The sequence below is a fragment of the Protopterus annectens genome, chromosome 17.part0 (assembly GCF_019279795.1).
Source record: "Protopterus annectens isolate FY-2018-M chromosome 17.part0, PAN1.0, whole genome shotgun sequence".
Lineage (NCBI taxonomy): Eukaryota > Metazoa > Chordata > Ceratodontiformes > Protopteridae > Protopterus > Protopterus annectens.
The window spans coordinates 594,330,468-594,357,176 of NC_056751.1; the positions used below are offsets into that span (position 1 = coordinate 594,330,468).

General features: G+C 44.3%; 1 protein-coding gene across 1 annotated transcript in view; it reads left to right on the forward strand.

Annotated features, from left to right (window-relative positions):
* UBE2M (ubiquitin conjugating enzyme E2 M) overlaps positions 1-26,709 on the forward strand; it is an 861,662-nt gene that overhangs the window by 608,834 nt on the left and 226,119 nt on the right. The window lies entirely within an intron of this gene.

Consider the following 26,709-nt stretch of genomic DNA (forward strand, 5'->3'; position numbering starts at 1 on the left):
CTATCACACACGCGCACATACACACACGCACACATACACACAACCTTCATTTTACACACACAGCAACCTTCATCTTAAACACATGCAGCAACCTTCATCTTACACACACGCAGCAATTTTCATTTTACACGCACGCAACAACCTTCATTTTACACGCACGCAACAACCTTCATTTTACGCGCACGCAACAACCTTCATTTTACGCGCACGCAACAACCTTCATTTTACGCGCACGCAACAACCTTCATCTTACACACGCAGCAACCTTCATCTTACATACACACACACACCTTCATCTTACATACACACACACACCTTCATCTTACATACATACACACCCCTTCATCTTACATACACACACCTTCATCTTACATACACACACACACACACCTTCCTCTTACACACACACACACACACACCTTCCTCTTACACACACACACACACCTTCCTCTTACACACACACACACACCTTCCTCTTACATACACACACACACACCTTCCTCTTACACACACACACACACACCTTCCTCTTACACACACACACACACACCTTCCTCTTACACACACACACACACCTTCCTCTTACACACACACACACACCTTCCTCTTACACACACACACACACCTCCATCTTACACACGCACACACACCTTCCTCTTACACACAGACGCACACCTTCCTCTTACACACACACCTTCCTCTTACACACACACACCTTCCTCTTACACACACACACACCTTCATCTTACACACACACACCTTCATTTTACACACACACACACACCTTCATTTTACACACACACACACCTTCATTTTACACACACACACACACACCTTCATTTTACACACACACACACACCTTCATTTTACACACACACACCTTCATTTTACACACACACACACCTTCATTTTACACACACACACACACACCTTCATTTTACACACACACACACACACACACCTTCATTTTACACACACACACACACACACACACACACCAACCTTCATTTTACACACACACACACACACACCAACCTTCATTTTACACACACACACACACACACCAACCTTCATTTTACACACACACACACACACACACCAACCTTCATTTTACACACACACACACACACCCTTCATTTTACACACACACACCAACCTTCATTTTACACACACACACACACACACACACACACACACACACAACCTTCATTTTACACACACACACACACCAACCTTCATTTTACACACACACCAACCTTCATTTTACACACACACACCAACCTTCATTTTACACACACACACACACCAACCTTCGTTTTACACACACACCTTCGTTTTACACACACACACCAACCTTCATTTTACACACACACACCAACCTTCATTTTACACACACACACACCAACCTTCATTTTACACACACACACCAACCTTCATTTTACACACACACACACACACACCAACCTTCATTTTACACACGCACACACCAACCTTCATTTTACACACACACACAAACCTTCATTTTACACACACACACAAACCTTCATTTTACACACACAACCAACCTTCATTTTACACACACACCAACCTTCATTTTACACACACACACACACACACACACACACAACCTTCATTTTACACACACACAACCTTCATTTTACACACACACCCAACCTTCATTTTACACACACACCCAACCTTCATTTTACACACACACCCAACCTTCATTTTACACACACACCCAACCTTCATTTTACACACACCAACCTTCATTTTACACACACACCCAACCTTCATTTTACACACACACCAACCTTCATTTTACACACACGCACACACCAACCTTCATTTTACACACACACACCAACCTTCATTTTACACACACACACCAACCTTCATTTTACACACACGCACATACACACACGCGCACATACACACACATGCACACCAACCTTCATTTTACACACACGCAACAATCTTCATCTTACACAGCAACCTTCATCTTACACACACGCAGCAACCTTCATCTTACACACACGCACCTTAATTTTACACACACACACACACACACACACACACACACCTTCATTTTACACACACACACCAACCTTCATTTTACACACACACACCAACCTTCATTTTACACACACACACCAACCTTCATTTTACACACACACACCAACCTTCATTTTACACACACACACCAACCTTCATTTTACACACACACCTTCATTTTACACACACGCACACCAACCTTCGTTTTACACACGTGCACGCCCACCAACCTTCGTTTTACACACACCCACAGCCTTCGTCTTACACACACACCCACAGCCTTCGTCTTACACACACACACACACCCTTCGTCTTACACACACACACCCACAGCCTTCGTCTTAAACACACACACACACACACCCACAGCCTTCGTCTTACACACACACACACACACACACACACACACACACACCCACAGCCTTCGTCTTACACACACACACATACACACACACATACACACACACACATACACACACACGCACACACCAGCCTTCATCTTACACGCGCACACACCAGCCTTCATCTTACACGCGCACACACCAGCCTTCATCTTACACGCGCACACACCAGCCTTCATCTTACACACACCAGCCTTCATCTTACACACAGCACACACCAGCCTTCATCTTACACGCGCACACACCAGCCTTCATCTTACACGCACACACCGCCTTCATCTTACAGCGCACACACCGCCTTCATCTTACACGCCACACCCGCCTTCATCTTACAGCACACACGCTTCATCTTACACACACACACACCCGCCTTCATCTTACACGCGCACACACCCGCCTTCATCTTACACGCGCACACACCCGCCTTCATCTTACACGCGCACACACCCGCCTTCATCTTACACGCGCACACACCCGCCTTCATCTTACACGCACACACCCGCTTCATCTTACAGCACACACACCAGCCTTCATCTTACACGCACACCGCCTTCATCTTACGCATACACACCAGCCTTCATCTTACACGCGCGCGCACCAGCCTTCATCTTACACGCGCGCGCACCAGCCTTCATCTTACACGCGCACACACCAGCCTTCATCTTACACGCGCACACACCAGCCTTCATCTTACACGCGCACACACCTCAACGCTGCCCCTGATGCCCGCTACTTCAAATTACCAGGTCTCTACTGAGACCCATTCAGATTCCGGTATGCCACGAGAAGGTTCTTTGACTATGGAACCTACAGATGTCTCTACCTTGGATGGGTCTGGAGCAGCTAGCAGGCACCGGCTTCTGAGGGTGTATTCAGGCCTACTGACTTGCATATCAAACAGCCACCATTTTCTTCAAGGCCTAAAACTCGATCCACGCCTAGCAAACCACCCAGACCTTATGGTCACGCCCCTGTGCCTAAACAACAAAGAATGGCTGAAGATTTTATTACTCTAATCAGGGGAAGCCACCCTTCTCCCTCTGAGACCTAGAACTGATTTTCCTTCTGATTCTTCTGATCAGGATTCTGACATTTCTGTTTCTTCTGATGACCAGGATTTGCCCTTCTCTACCTATGAGGATTCTGATGCAGAGGATTCCATTCCCTCTGCTTTCCTTCCAGAAGATTTCTCTTTTGGTGAAAGTTTGCACACTCTTAGGGAGCATTTCCACTGGGAAAGCCAGGATTACTCTTAACTCCAAAAAAGGCTTAGGGAATTCTTAGTCCTACCTCAATGCAGGCCTTTAGCTATCCCTGCTGTACTGGGCATTGTAGATGATGCCTTCATGGAGTCTAACCTGGCCCCAGACACTTTACCTTCGGCTCCCAGGAAACCTGACTGGTATTAGAGTACCTGACTCTCACAAGTTCCTCTTTAAGATTCTTACTGCGCATCGAGACAATTTCACAGGGACCCAAAGGCATTGAGTTACTACTGCTAAAAACCCTACTCCCTCTGATAGAGATTCCAGGGCCCTGGACAGATTGGGTAAGAAGGTATACACTTCTGCTACTTTGGCCTTTAGGGCCTTAAACTGCCAGTTTCATGCATTAAAGTAGCAGCATATTATTGGATTACTAAAATAGAAAACTATGTTGATTCCTGACTACTGAAAATAAAGAATTACAGGATTTAATGCAGTCTGCTGAACAAGTTGGTAAACATGCTTTGCAATGTGGTTTTGATTACTTAGAGGCATCTTGCAGGGCTGCTGTCACTGGGTCTGTACTTAGAAGGCATGCTTGGCTTAAAGAGCAATCTTTGCCAGATCATGTTAAAGCTAAATTACTGGCTGCTCCTTTAAACCAAGACCGCCTATTTGGCAACAAAGCAGTAGTAGTACTTAAAAAGATGGAGGAAAAAGCTAAATCTATGCAAACTGTTAAGATTTCCTGCAAGTACAGCCTCCCAGATTTAGTAGGCACTGGCCTTCTAAGAATTGGTCCTTTCCTCTTGTCTTCCAGGCCTTCTCAGTTCAAACCCAGGACCAGCAGACCACCCAGGTTTCAGTCTCAAGGTACTCACAGGCCTAAGCAGTGGGGGGCTCTCGCTTCCAAAGCTGGAAGTGGTAAGACACCCCCCTATAGTAAATTGTCTCAATGACTTGACCTTAAACCTTCCAAGCCATGCTCAGCTGACTGTTCCTTTAGGGGGAAAGATCGCCCTGCATGCAAAAAACTGGGAACTCTTTACCCAAGACAAATGGGTTCTAAATATAGTTTCCCAAGGATGCAGATTCCACTTCCACTCCTTACCAACTCCAAAAGGTTGGCCAGACCTACCCCCAAATCAGTGGGCAGAGGCTCAACTGCAGGTTCTCAATCTTTTAAGTATCAGGGCTATTCATCCTGTCCCAAAAGAGGAATGGGGACAATATTTTTACTCGAGGCTTGACTTTTCTGGGTACCCAGAAAAGACAATTACTTGCATCATATCCTGGACTGGTCTATCCTAAACTCCTTTTTGGTAATCCCAAAATTCAAAATGCTAACTCTTCATCAGCTGCTTCCCATGCTAGGCAAAAATGCCTGGATGGCAACATTGGATTTAAAGGAAGTTTACCTGCACATCTTTCAGTAAGGGAGTCTTGCAGAAAATACCTATGCTTCAGAGCAGGCTACATGCATTCAGTTCTCTGCACTGCCCTTTGGCTTATCTACTGCGCCCAGGGTATTCACAAAGTGCCTAGATCCAGTCATTGCATTCTGCAGGCAAAAAAACATTCAAATATACCCATACCTGGACGATTGTCTAATTCAAGCAGAAAGCCAGGACATGCTATTAAATCTGGCATTTGTAAAGAAACTGCTAACTTCACTGGGGTACACTATAAACAAAAAGAAGTATCACCTAATACCTTACCAGCAAATTGTATTCCTGGGAGCAAGCTTGAATCCAACTAACCAGATGGCCTACCTCACGCCAGAAAAACAAGTTTGACAGCCTACTTCAAACTACTAGCCACAATGACCCAGCTATCTGCAAGAAAAATACTGCAATGCCTGGGGTTCATGGCCTCTTGCATTCTACTAATTCCATATGCAAGACTGCATATGAGGAAGCTACAATGGTATCTAAAAAGCCTGTGGTGTCAACATTCTCAGGACATGGAATCAATGATTCCCATCATTCCTTGTATAAAGACAGAGTTCCTTTGGTGGGCAGAGGCCTGCCACCACCACAAGGGACTACCTTTCTCTCTACCGCCTGCCACCCAAACCCTAACAGATGCATCAGACTATGCATGGGGGGCTCATTTGGCAGGGCAGTGCATTCAGAGCAAATGGAGCCAGATTCAAATGCACCTGCATATCAATCAAAACGAAATGTTAGCTGTACAGAATTCTCCGACAGCCTTCAAAGGACCACATTCTTCCAGGACAATTATTGGTAAAGACTGACAACACCACTGTTATGTGGTACATAATCAAGCAGGGGGGACCCACTCATACCCTCTCTGCAGATTAGCCATGGCTCTGTGGAACACAGCCTTGAACTACCAAGTGCACCTTCAAACTCAATTCCTGCCAGGCAAGCTAAATACACTGGCAGACAACCTAAGCAGAAATCTCATGGACCCACACAAGTGGAAACTGGAGCCAAGGATATTCAACATTCTGAGAAACAAATGGGGGAGCCCAGAGATAGACCTGTTTGCCTCCCCTCAGAACTACCAATTGGACAAATTCTGCACAAGGACTCCCCACAGACAAGCTTGGAAAGTGAATGCACTGTCCTTCACCTAGAAAAGCCTCTCTGTTTATGCCTCTCCTCTCAAAAGTTTTACTGAAGATCAAACAGGACAAACAAACAATACTCATTGCACCAGACTAGCCACACCAATACTGGTGTACCCCCTCTTGTGCAGTATGTCACTACTGGAACCATGGCACCTGCCTCAGACTCCTTCCCTACTGTCCCAGCTGGAGGGCCAGATGCTGCACCCCCCAGCTTCAAAATCTGAACCTGGTAGCCTGGCTAATTACCTGAGTTCTCCTATACCACCCCTCAGCAAACAAGTGCTGGATGTCGTCCTGGAGGCAAGGAAGCCTAGTACTAGAAAATCCTATGCTGAAAAGTGAAGAAGATTCTGTTCCTGGAGCCAGACTCTGGATGGGCACTACAGTGCCCAGTTTACCGCATACTCTTCAATACTTAACAGAGATGCTTCACAAGGGCCCTTCCTTCTCTTCCATTAAAATTCATGCCTCAGCCATTTTAGCACATAATACTGAGCCCACCCCTCTTCTCTCACCCCCTACTGAAACAATTCCTCAGAGGGGCCAAAAATGTAAGACCACCCAGGAGAGCTGCTACTCCTGCCTGGGACCTTAACTTTGTATTGGAGAAGCTCACTCTACCTCCTTGTGAGCCAGCTGCAACTGAGGAGTTGAAATTCCTTTCTTGGAAAACAGTCTTCCTTTTGGCCATCACTTCAGCAAGAAGGGTGTCTGAATTACAGGCCCTCATGGCAGTGGAACCTTTCATCATCTTTCATGCGGACAGGGTGTACCTCAGGATTAATCCTTCCTTTATGCCCAAGGTGGTATCCAGTGTGGCCCTTAATCAGTCCATTCATTTGCCCACCTTCTTTTCTAATCCACAGAACAAAGGGGAACGAATACTGCACTCCTTAGATGTGCACAGTCAACTTAGATTTTACTTGGACAGGACCAAGCCTCTCAGGAAATATGAGCAGCTGCTAGTTGCCTTTGCTGCAGGGGCAGAGGGGAAGGCCATTTCAAAGCAATCCATTTCTAAGTGAATAGGCCATTGCATTAATTTCTGCTATAAGCACCATGGAAAACCTACCCCACAGGGGATAAGACCCCATTCCACCAGGATTGCATCTACTTCTACAGCCTTTCTAAGAGGTGCTCCTACTAGGGATATCCTAGAAGCTGCTACCTGGAGTTCTGTACATACCTTCAAGCATTACCGCTTGCCAATTTTTTCTAAATCCGGAGATGGTTTTGCTACTACAGTCTTGCAGGGCCTAATAGGTAGTCCTTATAATCAATAACTGCCTCCTCCCTTCTTTAGCTTTGGGAATCTACCCAAATGTAATGACCAACAGTGAAACATGAAGAACATAGTACTGTTGTGTACACTTGCCATAAATTTAGAGGTTAGTGTATTCACTGTTCCAGTCCTTGTTACCCTCCCTCCAGCCCCCTGACTTCTATTGGCTATACCTCTTTTCTTGTTTACTATACTTAAGCTTTCTGGTGTGTTTGCTTTTTGTTGGAGGTGTATCTTTGTATTTAATTGCTTCCCATTATGGGGCACCTGACATCTGGGGCAAGAAAAACGTTTGTAATGGAATCGGCTGCATGCTTTATACCCCTAACTACCTGACGTCATGGAAGATGAGACCGCAACGGATGCACAACCCAATACTTTGAAAATCAGGCCGACTGAGGACTACCTGCAAGCAGATAACACACACGTAATGACTGCAACACTGAATACACTCTAACATCTACATTTATGGTAAGTGTACACAACTGTACTTTCTAAAGACTTAAACCTTGCATGTGATATAAATAGGACCTGCTGGAGAGAGAGGCACAGTGGATATAAGTGAACACACCCTGTTAAAATGCCAGGTTTTTGCTATATCAAAAAAATGAGACCGCAGTAAACCATTTCAAAACTTTTCCTACCTTTAATGTGACCTATAAACCTGTACAGTTCAATTGAAAAACAAATCTGTTAGGGGAAAAAATATAAAAAATAAAAAGTGCACAATAAGCTGGTTGCACAAGGGTGCACACCCTTAAACTAAAACTTTGCTAAAGCATCTTTTGATTTAATTACAGGATTCAGACTTCTTGGGTACACACCTACCATCAATTAAATAAACTCTGATAAATTTCCACAGCATTGGATATACCATGGAACGCAGTGAAGACTGTCATCAAAAAGTGGAGAAAATATGGGGCAGCAGTGACGTTACAAAGAACTGGACGTCCCTCCAAAACTGATGAAAAGACAAGATGAAAACTGGTCAAGGAGGCTGCCTAGGGACCTACAGCAACACTGAAGGAGGTGCAAGAATTTCTGGCAAGTACCGGCTGTGTACTACATGTGACAACAATCTCCTGTATTCTCCATATGTCTGGCCTATGGGTTGCAAGACGGAAGCTTTTTCTTGCACAGAAAAGCATCCAGGCCTAGCTAAAATTTGCAAAACAATACAAGTCTCCCAAAAGCATGTGGAAAAATGTGTTATGATCTGATGAGACCAAGGTTGAACTTTTTTGGCCAAAATACCAAAAGGTACATTTGGAGCAAAAACAACACTATCACCAAAAGAACACCATCTCCATGGTGAAGCATGGTACTGGCAGTATCATGTTTTGGGGGTTGCTTTTCTTCATCTGGAACTGGGGCTTTAGTCAAGGTGGAAGGAATTCTGAACAGTTCCAGATACCAGTCATTTTTGCCCTAAAACCTTCAGGCATCTGCTAGAAAGCTGAGGATGAAGAGGAATTTCACCTTTCAGCACAATGACTCCAAGCATTCATCCAAATCAACAAAAGAATGACTTCACTAGAAGAAAATTAAGTTTTGGAATGGTCCAGCCAGAGCCCAGACCTAAATCCAATAGAAAACCTGTGGGGTGACCTGAAGAGGGCTGTACACGAGAGATGCCCTCGCAATCTGACAGATTTGGAGTGCTTTTGCAAGGAAGAATGGGCAAATATTGTCAAGTCAAGATGCGCCATAGACTCCTACCCAAGAAGACTGAATGTTGTAATTAAATCAAAAGGTGATTCAACAAAGTATTAGTTTAAAGGTGTGCACACCTATGCAACCAGTTTGTGCGTTTTTTTTTTTTATATTTTTTTCCCCTAACAGATTTGTTTTTCAATTGAATTGTACAGGTTATAGATCACATTAAAGGTGTGAAAAGTTTTGAAATGATTTATTGTGGTCCCATTTTTTTATATCTCAAAAACCTGGCATTTTAACAGAGGTGTGTACACTTGTATATCCACTGTATGTATTCCAGAGACTATCCCATCTATGGAACAGGCTCCCCATCCAAGTGAAGCAGAGTTCCTCAGTTGAAGTGCAACTTGGACATGGTTTGGCACCTGTCTCTCTAATGGACACTAGTAGCCTGTAAATGGTTCATCTCCCAGGCCCATGCTTACAATTATCAAGGGTATCAGAACTTGTCAGAGATTTTGGGGTGCATGGCTAGGCTTAAAAAGGCCTTTGTGGTCAGCTTAGTAAACCCCTATGAACCTATAATACTTGTGATCCCTCATACCATAATGCATATGAGGAAGTTGTAGTGATACCTCTGATCTACATGGAACCAGTGCACTCTAATAGCTCGCTGGAAGAGCAGATTCCCTTCTTCCTTGATTGAATGGTTGGCTGCTTAGACTGAACCTTTTGGAGGGGTTCCCTTCTCATGGGCACCTCCCAACCAAACGTTTGCAACAAGTGTTTCAGACTTGGCCTGGGGCATTCACATACCTTCAGGGTTGAAGGAGTGCAGAGTCCTGTACAGAAAAAGAAATAAATCAGAGAAATGTTGCATTAATTTGGGCTCTAAAAGCATCCATTCAGATAGACAGTGTGTGTTCTAAAACTCATACCAAACAGAGCTCTGTGGTACATTTGCAGGCAGGGTTGGACCGGAGCTTGTACTCTGCAGGTTAGTAGTGGCTGCCTGAGATCTGGCCCTCCATCACAAAACTTACTCAGGACTGGACCTTTATTAGAATACTTCCAGGAAATGAAGAATAAATATGCCCTCAGTTTAGAAGAAAAATAGCTAAGGGAAGAAGTGCTTGATTTAGTAGAGATGGATAGATTAAGCTGGATGAAGGAAATGCATTACAGAAAAGTCAACAAGACCCAAAATGTTAGAAGTCTGAGTCAAGATTATTGGCAGAAATTCATGTGATATAACAGACGTAAATAGGATATATTACTGTGCAGCAAAATTAATGAGGGCGGACGCGGTGGTGCAGCAGTTAGTGTTGCCGCCTCACAGCAAGAGGTTCTCCGGTTCGATCCTCTGCCGGGGTGCCTTCTTTGTGGAGTCTGCGTGTCCTCCCAGTGGTCGCATGGGTTTCCTCCCACATCCCAAAGACATGCTGTAGGTGGATTGGACACTCTAAATTGGCCCTAGGCGTGAGTGCTTGCGTATGTGACTTCTGTGGAAGGTTGAGCACCAAGCTGACAACTCTACACTAAAAAAAACTCCACTGCCAATCATGAGTGGACAGGTGATCCGCTGTGGCGATCCCTAACCAGAAAAAAGCCAGAAGACTCTGCAGCTAAATTAGTCAGCCTGCCCACAAAAATACAGGGCAATAAGAGAGAGTAAGGAAAGGAATCCAGTGCCATAATGGAAGTATCAAATAGCGAAAGCTGTAATGCAGATGTTCGTGTTACCCTGCTGCAGTCATCACACTTGAGTTATCCTGTCGTCAGGTGGTCCCACAGTCGGCCGGATTTCCAAAGTCTTGGTCCGACGTCGGTTGCTGTCGCCTCATCCCTGACGTCAGTGCGCCAGGGGTACATATATTGCAATCGATGCCATTTTCTTCAGTCTTTCTTGCCACACGGTGCCCGAAGCAGAAGCAGTTCCGAAGTGCCGATCGGCAGACTCCTGAGATTTTCAAATTCGAATTTCAGACCGAAGTCTTCTATAAAGCTAAGTACCCCGTTGGGGAAACTTTTCTTGCCTCAGACCGATGTCAGAAAAAGTTAGCAATTGTATTTCTTGTGGGTAGCAAATACCTCATAAGGATTTTCATTCTTATTGCATACCTTGCCTAGGCCCTGATCACGACGTCACTTCTTGTCGTTTTTGTGCTAGATTTAAACGTACTATTAAAAGACTATTTGATTTCGCACGACACTTTTTTGGCAGAAAATTTAATTATAACATGCTGTCGGAGCTACCTACTAACGGCGTGCACAAAAAGCTCAGGGATAAGGATCGACAGCCCAGGCCTAAGCCCGATTCCGAAGCCTCGGTTGATCCAGTCTCTGGTTCGCCGGTTATCAGTGAGGCTCCGCAGCCCGACTACCGCAGTTCAGGATCCCGAGACCGCTACGGATATTTTGATGGAATGTACTAGGCCGACGCAGCCTTTTACTTCAGGCCCTACTGACAATTTACTTTCCAAGGACGTCTGTGTTTCTGATGCACCATCGCCTTCTGAAGGCGTTTTCAGACAGACGACTCTTACAGTCAAAACGTTTTCCAAGTCTAAAACTCCTTCCAAATCGAAAAAGGCTTCACTTCAGTCTCCTGTTAAAGGCCCTATGCCTAAGAAACAAATGCTCAAGATGGCTGAAGATTTGATTTCTCTTATCAGGGGTTCTCTGCCTCCTCCTGACAAAAGGCCTAGACAAGAGGAAGGATCTGCTTCCTCTGAACTATTTCTTCGGATTCCTCTGAGGACCAAGACTATTCCTTCTCTCCTTATGAAGATTCTGATGCTGAGGACTCTATTCCCTCAGCTTCCCCTCCAGAAGATTACTCTTTTGGGGAAACTTTACACACTGAGGGAACATTTTCACTGGGAAGGTCAGGATTACTCTGATTCCAAGAAAAGGCTCAGTTTTTTACTCCCCCCAACACAGACCTGTAGCCATCCCTCCTGTTTTGGACATTGTGGATGATGTCTATTTAGAATCCAGTTTCAACCCTGACTCTTTGCCTCCTGCCCCGGCCAAGCTTGACAGATACTACAGAGTTCCTGATTCCCACAAATTTCTTTACAAAAGCCCAGTAGTTGACCCAGAGACCATCTCCCAGGGTCCCAAAGGTGCTAAAGCTTCCATGGCTAAAAATCCAGTACCTTCTGAAAGGGATTCAAGAGCACTAGACAGATGGGGGGAGAAAGGTTTACACCTCAGCCACTTTAGCTATGAGAGCTCTAAACTGTCAATTTCATATGCTTAAGTATCAGCAATTTCTGATCTCTCAGTTAAAACAAAAGATAACCACCCTACCTCAACAACCTGAATTGAAAAGTACAGGATTTGTTGCACGCCACCGAGCAGGTGGGCAAACATACCTTACAATGTGGGTTTGATTCTTTAGAGGCCTCCTGCAGAGCAGCTGTCACTGGTTCAGTTATATGTAGGCATGCCTGGTTAAAGGAACAAAGTCTGCCTGATCATGTTAAAGCAAAACTACTAGATGCTCCCTTACAGCAGGATGTTCTTTTTGGTGTTAAAGCAGAAGAAGTTTTAAAGAAAATGGAAGATAAGGCAAAATCAATGCAGACAGTCAAAGATTTCCTACAAGTGCAACCCCCTCGCTTCAGCAGAAACTGACCAACAAAAAATTGATCCTTTCCAGCCACTGACAGGCCTCAGAGGGGTAAATACAGGCGCCCAAGGGGCAGAGGACAACCACAAGCTCAGTATACATCTCGCCAATGGGGCACTCTAACCCAGAAGGGAGGAAAAGACAGGTCTCAACCCGCCAGAAGGCAAACTCAATGACTTGCACCTCAGCTGGCCAAAGAAAACTCTTTTGTCAGCCCCCCTGGGGGGGAAACTAGCACTTTTTGCAGACAACTGGCACATGGTCACAAAGGACAAATGGGTCCTAGACATAATTTTACTAGGATACAAATTCCACTTTCACACCTTGCCAATAAAAAGAGGAATGCCAAACCTGCCACAAAATCAAAGGGCAGAGGCTCAAAAACAAATTACAGCTCTCATGGCCATGAGAGCTATTCAAAGGGTACCAACTCAAGAGCAAGGCCAAAGATTTTACTCTACTCTTCCTAGTACCCAGAAAAGAAAATGCTTGGAGACCAAGTCTGGACCTTTCAATTCTAAACACTTACAAGTTCCCAAATTCAAGATGCTAACACTACAGCAGCTACTTCCCATGTTGGGCAAGGAAGCATGGCTGGTAACGTTCCCTATCAGACAAAGTTGCAGAAGATACCTCTGTTTCATTGCAGGTTCAACCTATTATCAATTCTCTGCACTGCCCTTTGGCTTATCTACTGCGCCCAGAGTATTCACAAAATGCAGTAATTGCATACTGCAGACAGAGGAATCCAAATATATCCATACCTGGACGACTGCCTCATCCAAGCAGAAGGAAAAGCATTCTCTTACAACATCTGGCTTTTGTAAAGCATCTACTAAATTGTCTGGGGTACACAGTAAACGAAAAGAAGTCAAAACTAGTACCCTCACAAAAAATGACATTCCTGGGTGCCAGCTTGGGCACAACGGCCCAGAAGGCTTATCTTACACCAGACAAGCAATTACAACTGACTCAATATTTCAAGATGATGGCAACAAAGACCCAATTAACTGCAAGAAAAATTCTGCAGACTTTGGGCTTCATGGCGTCTTGCATTCTGATAATACCATTTGCAAAACTGCATATGAGGAAATTACAATGGTACCTAAAAAGCGTATGGTCTCAACACAGCCACAGCTTGGACACAGTGATCTCTCATTCCCTGCCTTCAACAGGAATTTCTATGGTGGGCACAGGCATGTCACCTCAGCAAGGGTCAGCCTTTCACCTTGTCCCCACCCAGGCAAACTATCACAACAGATGCTTCAGACTATGCCTGGGGGGGCACATATGGCAGGTCAATGCATTCAAGGCCTATGGACTGCAGAACAAAGAAAACTGCACATAAACCAAAAAGAGATGCTAGCTGTGCAGAAAGCTCTGACAGCCTTCAAGGATCTACTACAGCCTGGGCAACTGGCAATAAAGATGGACAACACCACAGTAATGTGGTACATAAACAAGGGGGCACACATTCCTACCCTCTTTGCAGGCAAGCACTAGTCTTCTGCAACATAGCTCTGGCCTACCAAGTCCAGTTACAAGCTTACTTCCTGCTAGGACAGAAAAACACATTGGCAGACTACCTAAGCAGAAACATCAAAGATCCCCACGAGTGGAAGCTAGACCCACAAATATTTGCAATGATAACTCAAAGATGGGGCCTACCAAATATAGACCTGTTTGCCTGTCCTCAAAACTACCAGCTGACAATCTTGTACAAGGACATTCCACCATCAAGCTTGGAAAGTGGACGCTCTCTCCTTAAGTTGGAAAAACCTGGCGGCATATGCCTTTCCTCCATTACCTCCTCTCACAAAGGTTCTTTTGAAGGTCAAAAAGGAGAAACCTCGAATGATTCTCATAGCCCCAGACTGGCCACGCCAGCACTGGTACCCGCTATTGAAGAATATGGCTCACAGCCCACTATGGATATTGCCTCAAATACCTCATTTACTCACTCAACAAGAAAAGCAAGCTTCTACACAGCCAGGTCAAAACCTTAAACCTGGCTGCATGGCAAATCAATTAAGCATCCAACCAGCCCCTCTTTCACAAGCAGTACTGGATGTTATTCTAGAAGCCAGGAGGCCAAGCACCAGGAAGGCTTACTCGGACAAATGGAAAAGGTTTTATGCTTGGAACCAAGCTAAAGGCCAAGACACAACTCAGCCTCACATTCTGCAGTATCTAGCTGAGATGTTGCATAAAGGACTTTCCTTCTCCTCAATTAAAATCCATGCTTCAGCTATTTCAGCTCACTACGACACGAATCCACCTTTATTTTCAAATCCACTCCTAAGGCAGTTCCTCAGAGGGGCAAAAAACATTAGACCACCTAGAAGAGCTCTTACACCAACATGGGACCTCAACTTTGTTCTGGAAAAACTAACGCTTCCTCCCTTTGAACCAGCTTTTTCGGCAGACCTTCAGTTTCTATCTTGGAAGACTGCCCTGCTCCTGGCAATAACTTCTGCTAGGAGAGTTTCAGAATTACAGGCACTTATGGCAGTGGAACCTTTCCTCATTTTTCATCAAGACAGAGTTTCTCTACGAAATAATCCTTCCTTCATGCCTAAGGTGGTTTCCAGTGTAGCTTTAAATCAAACCGCCCATCTACCCACTTTCTTCCCCAATCCACAGAACAAAGGTGAGAGACTCCTGCATTCCTTGGACATTCACAGGCAGCTTCGATACTACTTGGATAAAACTAAGGCTTTCAGAAAAACTGACCAGCTCTTTGTTTCCTATGCTACAGCTTCTCAAGGGAGGGCCATATCCAAGCAAACCATTTCTACATGGATAGGCCATTGCATACGATTCTGCTATACCCATCATGGGAAACCAGTTCCTCCTACCATTAGATCCCACTCTACTAGGGCAACAGCCTTTCTCAGGGGGGTTCCTACCAAGGAAATTTTAGAAGCTGCAACTTGGAGTTCTGTACATATCTTCACCAAACACTTTCACTTACCTCTTTATTCTAAGTCTAGGGCAGGCTTCGCCACTGCAGTTCTGCAGGGCCTCATTGCCTCCACTAACCCTCTATGATGCCTCCACCCTTCCTTAGCTTTGGGACTCGACCCAAGTGTGATGACTGCAGCAGGGTAACACGATGAACATAGTACAGTTTTGTACCTACCATAAATGTAGATGTTCGAGTGTTCACCCTGCTGCAGTCCAGGTTACCCCTCCCTCCAACCCCTCTGATCTACTGGCTAAATCTTTGCCATGCCTTACTGATGTATTTGCTTATAGCTGAAGGGTTTTTGTGTTTGTACAGTGTTCTCACCTTTTGGTACTAATTTGGATCACCTTTTTGAGGGCACCTGACATCTGGGGCAAAAAAACTGAAGAAAATGGCGTCTGTTGCAATATATGTACCCCTGGCGTACTGACGTCAGGGATGAGGCGACAGCAACCGATGTCGGACCAAGACTTTGGAAATCCGGCCGACTGTGGGACCGCCTGACGACAGGATAACCCAAGTGTGATGACTGCAGCAGGGCGAACACTCTAACATCTACATTTATGGTAGGTACAAAACTGTACTTTAAAACAAGTGTCATTGTTAGTCTATAGAGGAGGTACAGAAAACAAAAATACTTAAAAAGGTGGAGTTGATGAAAGCAATGTGCAGTATGAGAACAGACCAGGATCTGTCTTACACTATTTCAAATAATAAACTAAAGATGTTAGTACAGGGAGAAAAATATGCAGATAAAGAAAGTACAAAATAAGCAGTTCATTGACCCCCCAAAGTACAAAATTAACAATTCACTGATGACCCCCAAAAGTTTTTTTTTTTTTTTGTAGAATTCATAAACCAAGTAAAAGGAATAGAAACACCACCAAAAAAGTAGTACTAGACTCATTTTAGAGAAATATCGGTGAAGATCCTGCGGAACATAACAGATGCTGAATGGATAGAAGTAGTAAAAGAAGTGAAGTTCATATATACAGGTTATGAATTGGGATGAAGTAATGGCTAGAGAAATTGAAAAAAAAATAAGAAAAAGCTTCTAAGTGGAAAACCCCAGTCCCCAGATGCAGTACCTAACTTTTGGCTTAAAAGTATTAACAATCTTTACGTGAAGATTTAGCCCAGCCCAGAGTAAGAACTACTTACTTGCACACCCTGAACAGGCACCAACATGGTTAACAGGAAAAAAGGTAACCCGGAGTAGTGAAACTGCAAGCTAGCCTAAAAACTATAGAGCAATAACTTGCCTTCCAACAATGTATTAGAATTGATGCTGACAGGTTTGTAGTCATTTAGAAGAAAAGTCCATCATGGCACTAGATCAAAAGGGTGACGAAAGGACGTCATATGTAACAAAAGATCATTTGTTAGTTATAATGGAGAATTATTAAAAAAAAAAAAAAGGATCTGCAGCATGGATAAATTATATATATATAAAAAAAACAATTGACAGCATCCCGCATTAGTAGAGTGCTTACAGATATACAAGATGCACCATGATCAATACAGTGATTATGAAAAAGTAGTAAACCACTTTGCAGCTAAGCCATGATGGACAGATTATTATTCCAGGAATAAAAATTCAAAGGGGGATATTCCATTGTGAAGCTGTCACGCTGCACTTTTGTCTTGTCCTCAGTCCATTAAGCTGTCTACTTAGAGTAGATCATGATTACAGTTTGGCTCCCAGACAACAGCAAAGTGTAAAGACTTCTCATCAGTCTTTATGGATGATTTAAAACTGTATAGCACATCAGATGATGAGCTGAAAGCACACCTGGAAGTGGTCCGAATTTTCTCAGATATAAGAATATAATTTAGTCTTTAAATGTGTAAAAGCAACAGAAAGCAGGAAAGCTGCAGCACCAAGAAAATATTGGTCTGGAACTGGAATGATATAAAGGAACTTGAGTTGGAGGGAGTGTGTAAATATTTGGACATTGATGAAGCATCAACAGTAAAACATGAACAAATGTGAGTAAAACTCAGGAATGATTTAGAAGACAAATACTGAAAACAGTCCCGAAATCTAGGCACAAAGTCCAAGCTATAAACCAGTTTTGCTCTTCCTGTTCTAGCTTAGTTTTTGGGTGATTGACGATCCCCAAAAGGTATTGGATCAGTGGACTAGAAAACAAGAAAAATGCTTAAATGATATGTAAAGTGTATATCAAGATTATGTATTGCGCGTTCTTAAGGCAATATGGGCTTCCTCGAAATTGATTACATGTATAGATCTGCAGTCATAGGACTGCATACATATCTGCTGACCTCACTAGATCCAAGCATAGTGAAAATTTTGAAAATGAAGATAACAAAAATCTAAAATGACTTCCTGCTTATTCTAAGATGACTTCCTGCTTAGTTTAGAAGTATATTGGTATCAAGTAAGAGTGGAAACCGCACCCGAAGTAGACAAAAATCAGGCAGCGACTGAATGTGCCAGAAAAATAAAAGAAAATGTGAAGTTGAGATGAGAAGGCAGGAGGTGTGGAAAAGGTGTAAATATACTTGCAAATACATAAAACTCCTGGAACAACCTCATGTCAATCAGGATCCGACTCAGAAATTAAGTAGAGGTGAATTTAAACCAAAAGATAAAGGGTTAATATTAGCAGCCCTGGATATTGGACTTGCACGCATGTTTTAAAGTCCTTTGAACATGTTGGAGAAACAGGCAGACGAGTTCTGTAAATAAAACAGAACTGGAAACAGTTGCACATCTTGTTGCTGGGTGGGATACACCCTCATGGCAGAGGGCCTGTGTACCGAAAAGCATAATGTGGCCAGACTGTTGCACTGGGGATTGTGCATAAATTACAATATTGAAATAGCAAAGAAGCATTGGAAACATGAGCCATAAATCTTTATAGAGAATGATGTAGTTTGTATCACATGGGATTACCAATAACCAATAATTCAAAAAAAATAGATGCGAGAAGACCAACTATAGTAGTCTATGAAAAGAAGACAAAAATAGCATTGATCATTGAAATTACTGCACCCAGTGATTAGTGTATCACACCAGGGTTTGCCAGCAGAGGTTAGGGTAATAATACCCAGACAGTTCCAGTAGTAGTAGGAGCAATGGGTCTCTCAAAGAATTTACAGGATTTGGATATGCTGCTGATACATATAACTCCATATGAATTCCAAAAGGAGTCTGTTCTGGACACATTTTGGGTGCTGTAAAGAGCACTTTTGGCTAACATCAAAGATTGAAATTTCACAAACTTTAGTTATACTTTGGCGCTGGAATGTGATCCATTCCAGTCATGGTTTTAGCAATCCAAAAGACTTGGAGAAATTAGACTGTGGGTAATATGATTCCAGTGGAGCACAGAGACAGGCCAGCTAAGCTGGACAGAAGCAAACATTAACAGATTGATGCTACAGAGGCTGGTCTTCAACCTTTGCACCATTGGTATCTCAACTGCACTGGTTTCCTTCTTTAACAAACAGCTAAAGTACATTTGTTTAAGAATGTCATTCAGAGAGGCTTGGGTAGTAGCTGCCTTCTCAGTCAAATAGGACAGATGTGTTTCTGTGTGTGTGTTCCTTCCAGTTGCCAAAAATAAGGCAGGAAAGGCTAGAAATGCTGCTGTTGGCATTTGTTTGGATCATGCAGCATTGCATGTTTTTCCTGTTTCACTGTTGCAGTCATCACCTGCGGGTTATCCCTGCTGTGGTAGCCCTCGGCTGGCCCAAATACCAGAGTCAGTGTTTTTGTGTGCTGACTGCTGTCACCTGTAGTCTGATGTCAGGTCGTCAGTACTGTAAAACAAGGCAGCAGACGTCATTACTATATCAGTCTTTCTTGCCGTGGAGCCCGTAGCAGAAGCAGTTGGCACGAGTGCCAGTCTGTCGCTACCAGAAGTCGAATTTCAGCAGAAAACGTCTAAAGCTAAGTACCCCATTGGGGACCTTTTTTCTTGCTCTAACTGATGTCTGAAAAATTATTTTATCGCCTGTGGAAAACGGATCCCACACCAAGACTTTCCTCCTTACTGCATCACTTGTTTAGGCCCAGACCACGACGTCCCTCTTTACCAGTTCTGTGCCCTCTTTAATGCGAGAACCAATCGCTGCAAGTTCTTTTTGTAGGCAATTATTTTCGTATTGCATCTTGGAATTCCGATTTGGCGTCCATCGGACAACAATCTGCTGACACTCCAAAAAAACGTAAAGATAGACAGGTACACGTGGCTAAGCCTTCTGACGATGCTACCGCTAAGCAAGTCAGTTCTCCGGAATTCAGTGAGGTGCTTTCGCAGCCCCTGATGCCCAACTCGCTTTCTGCGCAGGCCTCTGCCGAGACCCCTTCGGAGTCCAGTATGCTGCAGAAATCCACTTGGTCTCTCGAGCCTTTGGCTGTGTCTGTTGGATCCAGAGCCACGACGCAGGCACCAGCTTCCAAGGAGGCTGTTTGCTCTACTGATTCTAGACAAAAAACGACGTCTTCTCTTCCGACTACCATTTGTCAGAGACCGACTGATTCTCTTAGGCCTCGAAGCCAGGCCACTCCTAGGAAATCTGGTTCTAGCCACCATCTTGCTACTGCTCCCCCACTCCAAAATGGAAAAGGGTTCTTTCTCTGAAAATTGACAGACCAGGAGTCTGAGGTATCTGATTATTTTGCCTTTGAAGAGGAACAGCAGCCCTTAACTGTTTGAGGATTCAGATGCAGAGGAATCCATCCCCTCTACCTCCCCTACAGAGGACCTCTCCTTTGGGGAAACTCTTCACTCCTTCAGGAAATATTTTCAATGGGAAGTCAAAGAAATGACGAGTTTCTGGACCTTCCCCATCACAGACCCCTGGCCATCCCACCTATTCTGGAAGTGGTGGATGATGTTTCCTTGAATCCAGCTTAACCCCTGATGCCCTGCCTCCTGCCCCAGCTAAACCTAACCGGTACTGCAGAGTACCAGATTCGCACAAATACCTGTACAAGAACCCTGCTGCAGAACCTGAGGTCATTACAGGGACCCAAAGAAGCTAAGACTAGTTCTGCCAAGAGTCCTCTTCCTTCTGACAAAGACTCCAGAGCTCTGGACAGATGGGGTAAGAAGTTAGTTCCATATGTTAAAATATCAACACACTTTGGAACAACTAAAAACAGAAGATTGCTACCTCCTCTGACGGTGCCAACTCAAAAGAGCTGGCAGAATTACTACACTGTGCCAAGCACTCATTACAATGTGGATACGAAGCCCTAGAAGCCTCTAGCAGGGCAGCAGTGACAGGATATGTTATTAGACATGCATGGCTGAAGGAACAACCTCTTCCTAATCATGTCAAGTCTAAACTTATTGATGCACCCCTAGATAAAGAACGCCTGTTTGGGGAAAAAGCAGAAGAGGTGCTTAAAAAAATGGAAGACTAAGCAAAATCTGTGCAAACAGTAAAGGATTTCTTTCAAGTTCAACCACCCAGATTCAGCAGGAACTTCCCTTCTAAATACTGGGCCTTCCCTGCACCCAGCAGACAGGACCAAATTAAGCCCTGCAGGGACAGGACATCCAGGGCCAGCAAAGAAGCAAACAGTGGACCACTTCCGCCTCTAAGGCAGGGAGTTCTAAGCCAAGCTTCTATGGTAAGCACTCACAATGACTTTCCCTTCCCCCTGTGCCCTCCTTTCACTCGTATAAATCTAGGAGGAAGGCTCACCCTTTTCCAGGACAATTTGGTCTCTATAATCAAGGACCAATGGGTATTAAAAATCATCTCTCAGGGATACAGATTCTCCTTCAACGAACTCCCAATTCCAAGAGGGTACTCAGACCCCCCCCCCCCACCCCACCAAACCAGTGGGCAGAGGAATTAAAACGGATAAAACACCTAATATCCCAGGGGCAGTAGAACCTCTCTCTCAAACAGGAAAAGGTTTTTTCTCCAGACTATTCCTTGTTCCCAGAAAAGAGGGCACTTGGCGCCCCATCCTGGATCTATCCAAACTGAACACCTCCTTGGTGGTCTCCAGATTCAAAATGCTAACCTTGCAGCAGCTCCTGCCTATGCTTGCTCAATATGCCTGGCTGGTGACACTAGTCCTAAAAGATGCCAACCTCCACATCCCCATCAGGGAATCGTGCAGAAAATTCCTGTGTTTCAGAGCAGTCCGTCAGCACTTTCAGTTCTCTGCACTGCCCTTTGGCTTATCTACTGCTCGCAGAGTATTCACCAAATGCTTGGCCCCGGCTATAGCATTCTGCAGACAGAGAAATGTACAGATTTACCCTTTCCTGGACGACTGCCTCATTCAGGCGAACAGCAAAGAAAAGTTGCTCCAGTATCATCTTTGTCAAAAAACTTCTAACTTCCCTAGGGTTCACCATCAACTAGAACAAATCAAAGCAAAACCCCATTGCTAGAGACAGCAATCCTAATGGCCTTCCTATCCCTAGAAAAGCAGAGTTTTCTGCCTCTCTACTTCACCCAGCTCGCTTCCACAAGTCACCTCACTGCGAGGAAGTTCCTGCAAGCCCTGGGATACATGGCATCTTGCATCCTCTCTCACCTGGCTTCACATGAGAAAGATTCAGTGGTACTAAGAACCTTTGGTGTCGGCACTCAGTCCCTAGAGACCACTCTCCATCTGATCCTTTGCATAAGGGATGAATTTCTCTGGTGGGCAGAGGCCTGTGCCATGAACAAGGGTCTTCCCTTCATCCTCTGCCCTTCCGATCAGACAATCACCACCGACGCCTCAGACATAGCTTGGGGTGCTCACCTACCAGGCAGGTGTACCCAAGACCTTTGGAATGCCCAGCAACTTCACTTGTACCTCAACCAGAAAGAAATGATGGCAGTGCAAAACGCTCTTGACTTCCTTCCAACCCCATCTCAGGCCAGGGGTACTCCATATAAAAACAGACCCCACAGTAATGTGGTACATCAACAAGCAGGGGGGCACCTAGTCTTCCCCCCTGTGCAGGTTAGCTATGTGTCTGTGGCTTACATAGCCACCTCCATGGGGCTACACCTAATTACCCAGTACTTACCAGGGATCAACAACATACTGCAGACCACCTAAGCAGAAACTTACTGGACCCCCATGAATGGCAGCTCCACAGAGAAATCTTTCTGCAAATCACCCAGAAGTGGGGGACCCCAGTGGTGAAACTCTCTGCCTTGAACCTCAACCACCAGCTGCGCAGGTTTTGCTCCAGGGAGTATCGCCTCCTAGCATGGAAGGTGGATGCCTTGACCTTCCCTTGGAGCTCCCTCTGTGTACGCATACCCTCCTCTGCCCCTTCTTCCCAAGATTCTGATCATAATCGAGACCAAAGGCCATCCCCATCGCTCCAGATTGGCCCACACAGCATTGGTACCCCTTACTATGCAGTCTGACCTTACAGCACCCCCAAGCTGCTTCCCCTGAGGTCAGACCTCTTGACCCATGAGAGGGGGAAGGTATTGCACCCAGACCTACAGAAACTCAGTTTCAGCATGGCTCATACACTAAACATTAACAAGAAGTCACTGTTAAGCTAACCGGTCCTGAACATCAACAGAGGGGGGGTATAAGGCCCAGCACAAGAAAATCTTATGCAGGAAAATGGAAAAGATTCTGCTCCTGGAAACTATCTAAAGGGGACAGTACCTCCCAACCTTCTATCCCTGTCATCCTGGATTACTTAGCAGAGTTGCTCAATAGTGGTCTCGCCTTCTCCTTTTTTAAAATCCATGCCTTGGCCATCTCTGCCCATTATGATTCAGACCCAACCCCATCTCTCATCCTTTGGTTAAGCAGTTCCTCAGAGGGGCATCTAATATCAGGCCTCCTAGAAGACGACTTACTCCACCGTGGGACCTGAATTATGTGTTAGAGAAGCTAACCTAATCTCCTTTCGAACCTTTACAGAATTGATATACCTCTCCTGGAAGACTGCCTTCCTTCTAGTGATCACCACAGCCAGAAGGGTCTCAGAACTTCAAGCTGTCATGGCTGTCGAGCCCTTCATAATTTTCCATGCAGACAAAGTCTCCCTGAGAACTGATCCCTCCTTTATGCCCATGGTGGTATTTGATGCGACCCTTAACCAGGCCATACACCTTCCCACCTTCTTTCCCAACCCTCAAAACAAGGAGGAAAGAATTCTACACTCGCTAGACTTGCACAGACAACTCTGGTACTATCTGGCCATTCAGAAAAACTGACAAGCTTTTTGTAAGCTTTGCCCCAGGGGCAGAGGGGAAGCCCATCTCCAAACAAACAATTTCCAAATGGATTTCACACTGTACCCATTTTTGTTAGACTACATGGGAAACCCATCCCTTGGTCAGTCTGTACCCACTCCACTAGGGCAACCTCCACTGCCAATATCACCTACCAGGGACATATTGGAAGCGGCCACCTGGACCTCTCTCCATAACTTTACAAAGCATTACCACCTACATGTCTTTTCACAGTCTAGGGCAGAGTTTGCCTCTGCAATTCTGCAGGGGCTCCTTTCCCATACCTAGGACTCTTTCCTTCCACCCTTTACCTCAACTTTGGGAATCCTCCCACAGGTGATGACTGCAACAGTGAAACACAAAGAGCATAGTACAGTTGTGTACACTTACCATAAATGTAGATGTTCGAGTGTATTCACTGTTGCAGTCTTGGTTTCCATCCCCCCTTTTCACATCTTACCCTAACGGGACACATGCTTCCCAGGGTGGCTCTTGGCCACCAGGACCACTCCTCTCTCTTCCCTTGTGCTTCTGATGGGTTAGGGCAAGAAAAACTGATGTAATGTCATCTGCCTTGCTTTATAGTACTAACGACCTGACATCAGACTACAGGCGATGGCAGCCGGCGCACAAAAACATTGACTCTGATATGCGGGCCGGCCGAGGGCTACCACAGCAGGTATAACCCGCAGGTGATGACTGCAACAGTGAATACACTCTAACATCTACGTTTATGGTAAGCGTACACAACTGTACTTTCTACCCTATGGGATTGTCTGTGGGAGCAGCAGGTGCTGCCTTTGCCATTGGATTTTTTTTTTAACAGAACCAAAGGTCCCCTCATACACTCTTGTCTAGAAAAGCTACAGCTCCCAGTTTGGATAATCTAAGCTTGTTGCCCTTCAGACATCAGTACTGTGCGGGAATGCTGAAATTCTTTTTAGTTGTGAAAAAACATACACTAAGAAATTCCCTTTATCCTAATATAGGTTTTTCAACTGGTGCGAGGCAGGAAGGCAGAACCCCAGCACAGCAGTGGTGTCCTTGAACCTTTTGCATCTTATTGAGCTGTTTGGTACAGGCTTGACGTACACTTTTATTAAAGCCTACCGTTTTGCTGTCTCTGCCTGCTTACCAGCGGATCAAAGTGTGGTGGTAACTTTCTGAAACAAGTGCAACACCATCCCCCTTTAAACAAAAGTGAAACAATGTTATAATAAAATAGCCAAGTTTGTAACCTTCCAAGTAAAACCCTTCATTGCTTAGCACTCGGCCAACTAAACTGGTTCCGCTGTCAAAAATTAAGTCACCTTGAACTGGTCCAAAGTATACTTCAACACACAATGTCCATCACTGAAAACAATAATGGTATGACACTCCCCATCTGTATCTCTCCGGTCTGACACGCATCTTCCAAAGTCTGTAGACCAGATAATACATTTGAAGTAATTTAGCCATATGTTGAAATACTCTTGTACAAGACTCAAGACAAGTCATAAATCCAAAATACTTCAAAGCAAACCTTAAAAACCACATCCTGGATTCCAAACTATCCTTCTGCCACTCTTTTCCTGGCTAAATGTTGCTACAGCTCTATCCGTATGTCCTTTCTGTGTAGTGTGGAGAACTACACAAATCCCAATTCTAGTTATGCCTCCAGGACCTGTTCCCACAGGGGGAGGAAGAGAGGTGCAAGGAGAGGCAGCAGTTGGTAGAGTCTCTAACACCAACTTGTAGCATTATTTCCTTAAAAGACTTCAAAATTTACAATTAGTGAAATTCAAGTCACAGAAGCCTGGGCCAACTATTTTCAAAAGGGGCTTACTTTTGTTCCTACCCAGAGTGCCAGGATTGATTAGTTTTTAATTTAGCTCGATAGTTTAGTTCAGCTCAAATCTTATACAAGGGAACTTTATTTCAATTTTTTTATTTGAGAACAATAACTTGACATGGGGAGGGAATGTTACTAAGAGACCAAGTACCTGCACCCCCCCACACCCTATTAGTATTTTTGAGAGACTTTGTGAAGGGGAAATTAGAAAATTAATAGCTTGTCCATCTCAATGCCCCATGAATTTAAAAAGGGAAAAATGGAAGCTTTTGACAGATTTCCAGTAATGGATTCATTCGGGTAATGAAGCCAGATGAGAGGGGGCTTGTGATCATGAGTATAAATGATTATATTAGTAAAATGCTTGCAATATTATATACAGAGGCATATGAGGAGATTTCCAGAAATGAGATGAATGTTGCATTACATAAAATTGACTTGGCCTTGGAAGACTTATTTTTAAATGAGCAAAGGGTGATTATGAATTTATGAAAGTCCTATATCCAAGCACGCCTACCATTTTCGGGAAACCAAAAATCCACAAGAATCTTTCTGATCCCCCATTGAGACCTATTGTAGATGCAAAAGCCTCAAAGAAACTTTTTTATAACTAAATCCATTGGTCAACAGACTAAGGGGGGTATTTGATAACTGTCCATATTTGTTAAAAGATTCTTGGGATTTTTTGACTAGTGTTGCAGACAGCTTGTGTCATGATACCATTTTTGTAATGATAAATGTCAGATATCTTTTCTTTCATTCCCCATGACATTGGAATTGATTGGTTCTTTCAGTCTCTGTACACACTGATTTGGACACGGCAAATGTCTCACACTTAGTAGTTTATTTCTGAGTTTTTGTGTTAGTTTTTTTCTGACGTGT